The sequence below is a fragment of the Alligator sinensis genome, unplaced genomic scaffold (genome assembly GCF_000455745.1).
Source record: "Alligator sinensis unplaced genomic scaffold, ASM45574v1 scaffold886_1, whole genome shotgun sequence".
NCBI lineage: Eukaryota > Metazoa > Chordata > Crocodylia > Alligatoridae > Alligator > Alligator sinensis.
This window is the reverse complement of record NW_005842040.1, coordinates 1,120,099-1,132,593: the sequence shown is the minus strand read 5'-3', so window position 1 is coordinate 1,132,593 and position 12,495 is coordinate 1,120,099. Positions and strand designations below refer to the sequence as shown.

Here is a 12,495-nt window from a genome sequence, read left to right as displayed (position 1 = left end):
CCCACATCCCTGCTCTTTCATTAGCTCCTCTCCATAAGTCACTTGCAGTCCCCACCTCTTTCCTCTGGGCTACATAACAGGAGCAGCCTCTGTGCCCTTAGCGGAGTGGGGAGGGCAGCAGGTGCTGGCTCAAGAGCAGCAGGGCCCAGGCCTGGGGCTGTGCAGGATACTGCTAGTAGGTGGCACTACTGGACACCGGCACATGGGAAGGAGATTGAGTGGGGGCTGGGGGCTCCAGTTGGCATCAGTTTAGCACTTGCCCCATGGAAAGGTGGAGTTGTTGCATCCGGTGGGCTGTGTGTGATGGGAGCTCATACAGTTGGGCCTAGAACAGGGGTCAGAAACATTTTTAGGCAGAGTGCCAAAAACACCTGCACCTTCAACTTGTAAGATGTTGGCATGCCAGGGCGGATGGCAGGGGAACCACAAGGGGCCAAGTTCTTGTTGTTGCCGTGTAGGCCCGGCCCCTTCCCTGCCATCCACCCAGAGTCACATATGCCAAGCAAAATGCCTTTGAGTGCCACACTGGTACCTATGTCAGGGTTGCCTACCCCTGGCCTAGAGCCTGTTGTCTGGGCCAGAAGCACTCAAAATGGAGTAGATGCTACAAACTGCCCACCCCTTCCATGAGCTGTAGCCTCTGCCCAAGTCCCTGGCACCTGGGGTGGGCTCCCCTTGACCCTGTTGTTCTGGTTCCCCGCTGTGCTGAGGAAGTGAGGGAAGCAGCTGGGTTGGCATGAAACCCATTTCTACCTGCTGCTGCCTGAGGAAGAAAGGGTTAAAAGCCACCCCCGCCACCTGCAATGGAGGGGCATGGGGAGGGCATAACTTCAGGGTGCTGTCCTGGAGCCCACTGGGGAACAGGCATGGGCCCTGGCATCAGGACACTTGGGTTCCCTCGTAGTTTCCCACAAGTTTGGTGACCTGGACTCTGCTTTGTGCTAGGAGGGGCTGGGGCCAAATTTGCTGGATGCCCTGAGACCCACTTTGTTGAAGGGCAAAGCATGTGTGTTTTGGACTGCAGGTGCCCTTGAGAGCACAATGGGGACTGAGCCCTCTTCTGTGGGTTTAGCCTCAGTCACCCTCTCTTGACTTTTCTAGGGACTCTCTGCTTTCTGTAGGGACTTCTTGGTTTCACTCCCTTATGCCTTATAAGTTCTCCTTGAGGATTATACTGTCTCTCACCACCCACCCATTAACTCATGGCCCTGCCCACTAGAGAGGCAGGGGGTAAAGAAGTCCCTGACCCCTGAGCAGGTGGGGGGGAGGGCATTGCTGTGGGTTGGGCAGGGGGTGGTATGGGAGGAGCCTTCCCTCTCACCCCCACCAGTAGCCCATGTGCCATGGCAGGGCCTTGCGGAGCTTGCAGTAACAAGCCTATCTCCCTGCATCATGTCCTTCACTCCCATGGCTCTGTACCAGCAAGCCGTGGGCACCTCAGAGCGCTCAGGGTGCAGCCTCCCTGGCTGTGGCCTGCTCTGGGGCAGGGCCCACAGGATCACACCAGTGGACTAGCACCAGAGTGGGGGCATGGGACAGGATAATGGGAATCCCCTTGGCTGGAGCTTGTTCAGGATGCCAGGGTTTGTGCCCTGGTTCCCAGGGAAGAGATCATGGAAGCTTTCAGCATGGGCTGCGGGGGCACCTCTGTGTTAGAGATTTGGCCTTTTCAGCCCTGACCAGAGGGCTAAGCACCCCATCTTGCCCCGTGCAGCACAGCGCCCCCTAGCGCAGTGCTAGGGACCCCACCATAAGCAGAGAGCACATGAGCGTGCTGAGATCCTAGGGGCCAGCCCTTGCCCCCAGCAGCGAGACACTGACACTCCCAGCAGCACTTGGGGCACCCCAGCAGCTTCCTCCTTCAGTTCTGTCACCCCCAGGCATCCCCACCGTCGCTGGCTCCTTTGAGAACAGGGGCCCCACTGGGATGCTGGAGTTGGGAAGTGGGGACCCCCTCGCCCCGCTTCCCTGCTGCCTCCCCTCTGTGCTTCACTGCGTGGTTGTTGCCGTGCTATAAATCTGTACAAGGAATCTCTCCCTCGGCCAAGACAAACTTGACCTACTTTTCCATTTGTCCCTGCACTTAGATGGCAGCTTTCGGCAGAGGCCGCTGGCGAGCCGACCCAGCCCGGTGCCCAGAGCCCCGCTGTGCGTCTAGGGTGGGAGATAGCTGCATGACTGCTCCTGGGACCACAGGCCCTGCCTGGCAGGGAACAGTGCCTGGTCCCTCTAGGCTGATGGGCCGTTTAGCTCTGCCCCAGCCAGACACCAGCAAGGGAAGCACAATTCTTCCCACAACCTGGTGACCTACAGGATGAACCCAGTGATGCCAGCCACTGCCTGGGCAGCCGTGCGGTGTGTATGCATGCAGTGTCCTGGGGTGCGGCAAGGTGGACAGCCCAGCACACCCTTCATGGATGCCCCTGCCTATGCCCACTGTGTGGCCTAGCTGATCATGGCAGGGCTGACCTGCTCTGGATGATGCCTCTGTCACCTCCAGCATCCATGTCATGGTCTCTCAGGGTCTGGGTGCCCTGAGCAGGGGCCTGGCACGGAGTAGAATAGGCCTGGAGCTGTGTCCTGTGTGGTAGGGCAGGGCATTCATTTGTAGCATTGTTCCTGGGTAGGATTATCTGGGTATGCTGGCACATGTTGTGAGGCAGGAGACAGGAAAGAGCCTGCAAAGAACATGGGTGAGGGCAGGGGTCTTGCATGGAGTGGAGGAGGTGTGACAGGGGCCTGGAGGAGGGAAGGCCTGCTGAGTTCCTTCCTGCTCAGGTTGGCGTGAGGGTCTCTGTGGGAGAGGATGGTCGTGGGAGGAAGCTCTGTGCTGGTCCACTGCTGCTCTAATCACTTGTAAAGGACCCTGCACATGCAGTCCATGGTACAGAGCACTGCCCCTTCTGCCATGGCATGAGCACAGGGTGCATCAGGCAGGTTGGGGCAGGATGGCAGGGGACTGTGAGGCAGATCCAGCTCCCAGCTCTGTGGGTGAGTAGCTAGTGACCCACCTGGAAGCTGGGCAGGGGTTGGGTGTGGAGGGGTTTCAGCCTCCAGCAGCCCTTGGCACCGTTGGGGTGCACTGCTGGGACCTGCATATCACGGGCATTTTGGCCCTGGCCATGTCCCTCTCCTGGCAGACTAACCTGGGGCCCTGGGACCAGGACACCCTTTGACATCCCCCCCCCATCCTTTAGGAGGGCTTTGTGGGGCTGGAACAGAACACAGTGCACCCTGGAAGCATCATCTGGAGCAGTGGGCCTCAACTTCTTTTGCACCAGGACCATGTAAACATTGATGGCCAGTCCCGACCCAGTAAATAGTTTAAGTAGAAACAACTGCCTGGCCCTGTCAATGTCCTGCCCTCCAAACCTGGTGCCCCCTGCCCCGAGCCCCCCAGCCCCCCAGTGTGTGGGGCAGAGGGGCCCCAAACAGCCCCTTGCAGTCTAGGACTCTGATAGCCTGCAAAAGAAAATCCACCATTTCCCAGATTTTCTCTTTTAAAGGAGAATCCACTTTTAAAGTTTGTTTGTAACCCTTTTATATATTCTTGCGACCCACTTTTGGATTGCGACCCATGGGTTGGGAAACATTGATCTAGAGCCTCTTGGCCTGATCCCAGAGTGGCAGGCCTGTGGGGGGAGAGCAGGGAGAGGAGCCGCCTTCCTGATATGTCTGGCCAGGACCTTGCCAGCTATCATGGACAGCTGTGGCCACCATGCCAAAGCAGGGCACTCACGGAAGGGCCTGTGTGCCATCCAGGCACAGCTCCAGCCCCCTCTGTCTGGAGCTTAGCCACACTCCTGCTGAGGATCCTCCACAGGGATCTCAGGTCATCCCCAGTGGGTGGAGGCCACTTCCCAGACCACCCACCTGCACCCTACCCTGGGCTGGTGTCCCTGTTGCACTCAGAAGTCTCTCAGATAGCCCATTAGGTGGGAGCAGTGGTGGGTAGGGATCCTAGGGGTGCCTCTTTTGTGGGGGGAGCTCCTGGGCAGGAGAATCCAGCATTCATACCCAGGCCAGCCTTGTGAGCTTGTGGTGGGCAGCAGGAAGGCCTGGGCAGCTGAGCTGCTGCTCCTGGGAGGCTCAGAGGCTCCAGCTAGTGGCATCCAGCCCTGCGGAGATGAGCCCAGGCCACAGCCGACGGGAGGAGGGGCAAGCTGTCCTGTTAGTGTCTGAATGCTCCCAGCGTCCTCGGGCTGGTTTGGCGCAGGCCACCACCTCCTCCGCTAATAAAATGCCTGTCCAGCACCCTGCCTCCCCACCTCAGCCTCCCCCCACCTTGGCCTGACTGTGGAACGATTGAAGCAGGGATTAGTGCCCTGGCACCGGCGCCCGGAGCTGTTTGCTCAGCACCACTCCTGCTGCCAAGAGCTCATTCATTAACGAGCAAACAAATCTTTGTGCTGCACAAATCGCTTTCCTATGGACTTCTTCATTCACAGCACATCCCATGCTGCCCAGTACCCAGCGCGGCTCAGCCAGGAGGGGGCACCAGACAACCAACTACCCTGGCACGGCCTGGGCATGGGGCCCTGACCTCCTGACCTCTCCTCACCCTGCACACCAGACACCTGGGTTCTAGGCGCAGCTTTACTTCCACATCTCTGTGCCTCAGTTTCCTCCTGTTTGCTTAGCACATCTGGGCATTACAAGGCTGGAGGAGGTCAGGAGATAGACAGCATCTGGATTTTTGCCCTGGCAGGCAATGATGTGAGTTGGGCCTATAGGTGGTACTGAGCAGCCTGGTTAGCTATCTGGACCTCACTCACACCTCTTATCTATGAAGTGCCTCCCCCGCTGGGCATTATTGACTGATTTTGCTGTTGATCTATTTTACAGGCAGGATCTTCAGGGTGGAAGAGTGAGACACAGCTGTTTCCAACCCAGCCTCAGCATCTTCTGCCACCGTGAGTTACTCTCTCTAGACTTTCCAAAAAGCCTGTGTGCTGCTAGGGTGTCCCCACAGGGCAGCACTAGGGGGCATCAGGGTGGCTCAATGTCTCCCTCTAGTGGTTGATTCACAACCAGGGTTAAAAGCCTCCTGTTGTCACCAGCCCATTCAGCTGCTCCTTCAGCCCCAGTGCCAGAGAGGCCTGTTTCAGGAGTGAGAGGGGCTGGGATCCCATCCTTGCTGGCAGCCAATGTGTCCTTGAGCTCTTTACACAGGTGCCAGCACTGCTAGCAACTGCCATGGCACAGGCTGTCCAGTTGTTGGGTAGCTCATGGGAATAGGCCTTGGGGCCTTTTATTCCCTGGTCAATGGATGAGTAGTTTATTTCCAGTCCTTGCATGCAAGGTGAGTTTGGGCTTGGTCTCCACTCAGTTCCTGTTGTAAAGCCTGCCTCTGTGCTAACCTCCAAGCTTAGCACCTGGCTGGTGAATGCCCTGCACCATCCCTGCAGCCAGCCAGGGTGGCCATGTCAGCAAGGGAGCTTGCCCGGTCCTGCTAGGAGGACACGGACCCCCTCCTTCACTGAGGCAGTCAATCCAGTGCCAAGACCATCCCCCACTTCCAGGAGCCAGGCAGCTAGAGACCTGGTGGAGGAGGGGGCAGAGACTCCATGATGGCAGCAGGTGAGGGGCAAGGGGATGATGCCCCCAGGTGTGGGCAGTGTTGTTCTGACTGGAACCATCTGAGCCCATGAAAGATCAGGGCAACAGCTGTTGTGGGGGATGTGCCAGTGGGAAGGGTCTCACTGCTTAGGACTGACTCCCAATCCCTCCCATGAGAGAAAGGGGCACTGAGGCCCATGCTGGCAGGAGTGAAGCATGGAGCAGAAATGAACCCTTGGCCCTCAGAGCAGGGGCACTCTCCAAGTGTGCTTTTTTCAAGCCATCTGGGATCAGGTCCAGCAAGGGGTGTAGACAACAGTGTGAGGGGTTCCTCTCTAGTGTGTGGCCCTGGGATCCTGGTAAAGAGCTCTAGCCAGGCATGGGGTGCCTGGCTCCTTCAGCTCCCCTGCCCCCTTGCTCCCCACCCTCAGAAGCCTATAGGATGTGGCTGAGCCCATGGTGCATGGCAGGACAGACTGGGGGGGGCTTGGCGGAGGTTAGTGTGGGGTGCTGGATCAGACTGCCTGTGCCCAGAGTGGGCTGGCTGCAGCATGCACCCCTGGACCTGTGACCCCCTGCCCACCTCACAGTTTGACCCATGGAGGATCTCCAGCTGTGGGGCACCCTCTGCCTCAGCCTGCCCAGGGATCACCCCATAGGTCAGGGCCAGCCTGGACATAGTGCACCTGGCTGTGGCACCTCTTCCCCCTGCCACCCATCACACAGAGGCCCCTGCTGTCCAGGAGTTAACACAGCAGTCACACTAATGGAGGGGCTTTCACAACCTTCAGTGCTGGCTTGCGTAATCTCCTCATGGCAACTGCTTCGGCCTCCCAGCTCCCTTCACACCACAGCTAGGGCCCTCTTGTTCCCTTGGGGACCCAAGTCTCTTCACAACCAGCTCCTCAGGCACTTGTGAAGCCTGTCACAGAGGGCACTGCACCAGGCTGGCCTTGCACTGGCATGTTCCCTTGCCAGCATGGGGTGATGCAGGCCTGGGCAGGCCAATGGCAACGCCACTGGCCCCTGTGCATGGAGCAAAGCCTTAAGCACATAGCTGCGGCAGGGGTCCTTCTCTGCTTATATGCCAGATATCTGTCCCCACCTGCCTCTTGCCCTGCAGCAGGGATGCCCCAAGAGCATCTGAGCTGAGAACCTGCACCAAACACCAAACTTGTCTCGACCAGAGCCCCCAGGCTGGCCTTGAACCTGTGCCCCTGAGAGTGGAGGGTGGGGCGATGCTTTGAGCATGAGGTCACCAGCCTTCCCTAGCTGTGTTTCTCCCATGCTGCATGGAGTGACTCAGGTGCATGTGCCTGTGAGAGGAGGGGGGCAACAAGGACTCTCCCCCACTGTTAGCCAGGGGTGGGATTAGGGCCATTTTCCCCATAGGGGCTGTAGCTGGGCTTCCAGAAGAGGCAGGAGACTGGGCACAAAGAGGGTAAGAAGGGTCAGCTCTGGGACAGCAGGGACCTGTGGAGGGCTGTGGGGATGAAGGGTTCTCCAAGTTGGCTGGACCCATTGGTCCTGATGTGGGGACAGGCCTGGCTGATAGGTGTGATGGGGAAGCATCCCAATGTCTCTCTCTTTCCATACTCTCCTGCCCGCTTCTCTCTTCCCAGCTCCTCAGAAGGTTTCTCTCCCTTTTAGCTTCAATAGACAAATTCTGCCCTTCCCAGTATACATTTCCATCGGACTCAGTGTGGCACAAGGCCTGCCCTGCATAATGTCCCAGCCTCCCCCTGTCCCCTTTCTCTCCAGCCTTGGGGCCACTAGTGTCCCTAGAGCCAGCTCTGCCCCCTGGCCTCGTGGGGCAGGACGTGGGGCTGGAAAGCCACCCCATGGCCCATCACCAGAGGCCAGGATGCCCCTCAGGCCTGGCCACAGGTGCGGGGATTAATTGTCCTGGGAGATGCATCAACAAAGCAGAGCCCTGCTATTTCAGCTGCTCCACCAGCCACGCCTGGAAGGGGAGGAGGGAGCAGATAGGACCTTCTGTCCCCCAGACCCTCTTGTGACCCTAGCATTGGTCTAGGGTCTAGCCCCCATGTCCTCTCCTACACCATTCGGGGTTTCCTGCCCCGAGCTCTGGCTTTCAGGAGGGACATGGGCAGTGTAGGGCTGTGCGCCCCACCCCACCCCACCCCACCCTACTGGAGCAGACCAGGCTAATCCTGTGCAGAGCCCCTCAATTGAGTTAGGGCTTCTCCTGCCAGGTGTTTGGGGTGGGGGGCGGTGTTTGCAGCCACCACTCCCTCCCTGCAGAGCTGGCGGGAGCTGGTTTTGCAAGACTAGTGTGGGGTTCCATCCTCTCTCTCCCTACCATGCAGCTCCTAGCGCAGTAAATCATGCTGCGTCTCCAGGCCGGGGCCTGCATTCCTCATGCCCTGCCCCAGGCAGTCACCCTTCTGTGTTGCTGTGGGCTTGGGAGACGGATGCCGTGCCCCACCCCAGAAGTGGTTGCATTTGGGTCCCAGGTGAGCGAACCCTCTGCAGCGTTACTGTGTGGCTACCATGCCCCACCCCAGAGCTGGTCACATTTGGGTACTGGATGAGCAAACTCTGCCCATCGTGGCTGTGTGGCTGTTGTCCAGCTGCCATGTTCCACACCAGAGGTGGCTGTATGTCAATGCTGGGGTGAGTTCATCATGGTATATTTACAGAGCCAGCCCTGGTTTCCTCAGTTCCCCTACTCTGTCACCAGCGTTGCCCCCTTGCCTTTTGAGTTCACTAGTGCTTCCCCTCCTCTGACAGTCCCCCCCAGCCCCCTTGCTCTCTCTCTGTCTCTCTCTCCCTCTCGCAAGGAATGGTGGGGGGTGGGGGCAACTTCTGTTTCAGCCTGGCACCCAGCCAGCCTCCAGGGATGCCTCTGGGATCCATGCTGGCTCAGGGAGTGAGTCGGCTTTCCCCATCGACACTGGATAGCGCTGATCAAATAGCTTTTCTCCAGGGGCCCATGTGCCCAGTGCCCAGCCCAGGTCCCAGGCTGCAGTGGGAGATTTCTATTTATGGGAGGGCTGTGGAGCCTAACAGTTAGAGTGGGATTGGAGGAGGCGGGAGGGAGGGACAGGGAGTCAGGTCTCTCCGGGGTTTTGTTCCCAGCAATGCTGCCGACCTGTACACGACCTTGGTAAGCCCTGTCTGTCTCTGCCTCGCTTTTCCATCCCTGTCTTTAGTCTTGGGAGACCAGGGCTGCCTCTTCCTCAGTGTCTGTGCAGTGTCTGGTGCTATGGGTTCCCAGCCAACACCGCTACTGTAATACACCTAGTAGCAATCCAAGCTTTGTAGGCCCAAAGGGATGCAGCCAGGCATTCCCACCCACTTGCCCACTGCCTGCTCTGGGGCACAAAGGGTTACACGGCACATCGGGCTCCATCAAAGAAAGCATTCCTTGTCCAGGGGAGGTTGTTCTCCTCTTTGCCCAGTCCCGCAGCTTCTAAAATTAAACCCTCATTGGTCACTGTGGGGCCTGGCTCTACCCAGGTGCTTGGTGCCAGGGGGCCCTGCCAGCTCCTCCACCTGGCTCCCACACAGTAACTCAATACAAAGCAACCAGGGCCGCCCAGTCCCACTCGTCGGTGGGCCGGCTGCCCCTGCTGCCAGGCGGATCTGTGCCTTTGCAGCCAGCATCCAAGGCGGCAGGCCCTATCTGCTTAAACCCTGCCTGGCCCTGCTCAAGGCCTAGGCCCTGGCAGCGGGTGGCTGGACAGATTGGACTGGGTTATAGCTGCCTCAGTCAGAGATTGCTGTGTTAGGCAGAGGGAGCAGAGCTGCCAGCAGGGAGACCCATTGCTGGAAGGGGGCAGAGTTCAGAGAGGTGGTGGTGCCCAAGGTGATGGTAGCACCTAGCAAGGTCCACAGCCTCCTGGGTGTTGTACACAGCACACACACACGTGTGTGTGTATCCAGAGCCATGGACCATCCAAGCCCCTGTGAGCTTAGAATTACACGTGGGTCGTCAGACTTCTGGGTTCTGTCCTCCACTCTCCATGTTCAGTGCTGGATAGGCCGTAGTCTCTCTTGGTTTCCTGGCCTGCATGACCAGACTGGGCCTCCCCATCTCAATCAGGGAATAATTGTGCTGCACTGTGCTCAGTGGAGGGCACTAAGGACAGGCAGAGGGATCCAGACAGGACCTGCAGACTTACATGCTCCCTGGCCTGTGGCTGTGCCAACATGATAGGGAGGGGGTTGCCAGTGCATTATGAGTGGCCCCCAACAACTGGCTGTCATTAACTAGCCAGGGGATGCTCAAGTCCTGGCCTGCAGACCAGATCTAGCCCCCAGCACCGTGTCATCCAGCCCGAGGCTGTGGCTCTGCATGCTACTGAGTGCAGAGCTCAATCCCAGCACGCAGGGCTGGGCAGAGGCAATGCAGCATCCTATGGTCTCAATCCCCACCTGTGAGGCAGGACAGGTAGTGCAGGGCCCCACAGCCCCGATCATAGCACATGGGGCCAAGCAGAGGGTACATGGGGCTCCAAGGCCCTGATCCTGGCACACGGGGCCAGACAGAGGCTGCGTAGGGCCCCTATCCTGACACCCAAGGTCCAATCCAGCCTGCAGACTGGCCCCTCACCACTCATTTTGCCCATGTGGCCAAAAGTTTGAGCACCACCAAAGTATCCTTGCTGGCTGTGGAGTCTGGCTCCTCACCTTCCCGTCCCCCCCACCCCTCCACAAGCAGAGGGACCTTTGAAGTTTTTCTCCTCACTGCCTGCCCTATGCTGTTGCTGTGTGACTCCTGCCCAGCTGCTGTGCTCCCCCCTGCCCCATAGCAATGCTGCATGGCTGCTACCTAGCCACGCCACACTCCACCTCAGGTGGCTGCAGCAGTTCAGGGAGTGAAGCAATCCCTATGCTCAGGAACAATCCTTCAGGGTGAGGTCGCACTGGCATGACATGGAGGGATCTTCCCCACGTGGGTTCTGGGGGAGAGGGGAGGGGCTGTGCCCTGCAGCCCACCCACCCGCCACAGGGTGATGGTGATCAGGCAGGGGTCTGGCTTGTGCAAAGTCACTGCTCCAAAACCGGGGAGACCAGTAGCAAGACACGTCAGCATCCCAGTGAGAGTGAGTTTGCAGAGCACCCTCACCCTGCAGAGTTTGCAGGGCCTGTCTCAGAAGGCCTATTACTCACCAGGGCAGCGATGTCTGCCGGGTTCATTTGGAGTTCCTGGAGCTTCTCAATACCTGCCCCTCCTCCAAGGGGAACAAGGAATGGGGAAAAAGGAAGAGACAGGCTGCATTTCCCATCCCCTTGCATGATTTCCAGCCCTGGGGTTGGGGAAAGTGCAGGGGCTGTAAGTCTCACCTGAAGTCCATTAGGAAAAGCAGAGTCATCCTATGCTGCAGTCCCTGGCAGGGGTGCCAGCCCCCACCCTCTTGCTGGGCTCTTATGACAAGCAAGGAACACCACTGAGTTCAGCCAAGCTGCCAGTATTGCTCTGGATTTCCCTAAGGACCCCCGGGACAAAGGTGCGCCCATTGCAGGGGTGAAATTTGCAGGGGCTGCAGGAGGCTGTGGCAGTACTGGTTCGGGGGAGACCAGAGCAGATGCCCAGCTGATCCCAGGGCTTTGGGCAGCTCTTGGTCCAACATGTTTCAGGGAGAGGGGCTGAGAGTCAGAACTCCTGGGTTCTTTTCCCATCTCTGACACCATGTGACCACAAGCCAGTCACCACCACCCTACGCCTCTGGTTCCCCATCTGAATGATGGCTTGTGAGGTCCAGTGAACTCTTTCGAGCCAGCTGCTTTAAGATCCTTGGGCCACTTCACAGATTCCTGCCTACCCTCTGCCTGGACCTGTCAGCTTCCACAGGCCCCGTCCAGCCACTGGCTACTCCTATGCCACGTCCCCTCAGTGACACTGCCTCTGTAGCCTAGTTCCTAACACTGCCAGCTCCAGCTGTGGTGCCCCAGTCTGCTCCCTGCAGTTAACTGTGGTGCCCAGGCTGCTCCCTGGCTTAGCTGCTGCTCTGTGGGCATATGGGTTTAAATGTAGGAATTTGTGGGTTTCCCTGAAAAGCGTTAGAGGAGTCTCTTCAAGGGGGATTCAGGTCCCCATGCTGCATTTGCCCCCATGGGTAGCTGATGCCTGCCATTCCTGCATCATGTGTCATGTCCACACCTATTTGATCTCTCACCCCCTCTGCTCAGTCTGGAGCATGTGCAAGGGTTGTTGTGTAGATGGCCATGCTGTTACGTGTCTCCAGCACAGCAGGCCAGTCTCAGGAGTGCACCTCATGTTCAGGGTTAGGGAGGTCTCTGGAGGACCCAAGGGAATTGACTCCAGTGTCTGGGACCAGCCAGGCTCTACCTTCCATGGGAGCGAGCTTGGTCCTTGCTGTGGAGAAGCCTCCTGAGCCAATGGATTGAACAGAGTTAAGCCCAGACCATTGCTGCTCTCCTGGCCTCAGTGTTCACCTCAGCTGCATCCGAACATGGGTGTGGGGATGCCCTAGGTGCACACTCAGCCTGGGCTGCAAGGTGCCCCAGGGTGGGCAGAGCAAGGCTGTCTGAATACACTGACCCCCTCAGCACCTGCTGGGATTGGCAGGAAGGAAGAGAGGGGGTGGGCTGGCATTTGTGTTTGGCAAACAGACATGTGTCCACACCTGCTAACCTGCTTGTGTGCGTACAAATACACTTGCCTGCTGGAGTGGCACAGATGCACACCCATGCATGCTTTCTCTATGTCAAGGGTGCTCAACCCCCAGCCCATGGATCTCCCCACAAGTCAGGAAATTTGGTGGCAATTAACACTACCATCTCTCCCCCATTGCCAAACTTCCAAGCCCTGCACAGTAGGGCTGTGCAAGGCTTCGGACCGTCTTCAGATCCAGAGAGGCTTTGGACACTTCGGCGTCTGAAGCAGCATGTCCGGATCGAAGCACTGGCTTCGTTAGCCTTTCTGAAGCGGTCCGGAGCTTCTGA

At 58.3% G+C, this 12,495-nt stretch overlaps 1 protein-coding gene across 3 annotated transcripts in view; it reads left to right on the top strand.

Moving 5' to 3' along the window:
• The window catches only part of THRA (thyroid hormone receptor alpha), a 60,067-nt gene that overhangs the window by 15,100 nt on the left and 32,472 nt on the right, over positions 1 to 12,495 (top strand). For 2 of the 3 annotated variants that reach the window (XM_006022539.3, XM_025202911.1), the window contains exon 3: positions 4,846 to 4,913. The gene's annotated coding sequence lies outside the window, so the exon portion shown is untranslated. Of the gene's footprint in view, positions 1 to 4,845; positions 4,914 to 7,889; positions 8,037 to 12,495 lie in introns of all 3 variants that reach the window. The other variant, XM_025202909.1, reaches the window with a different exon arrangement.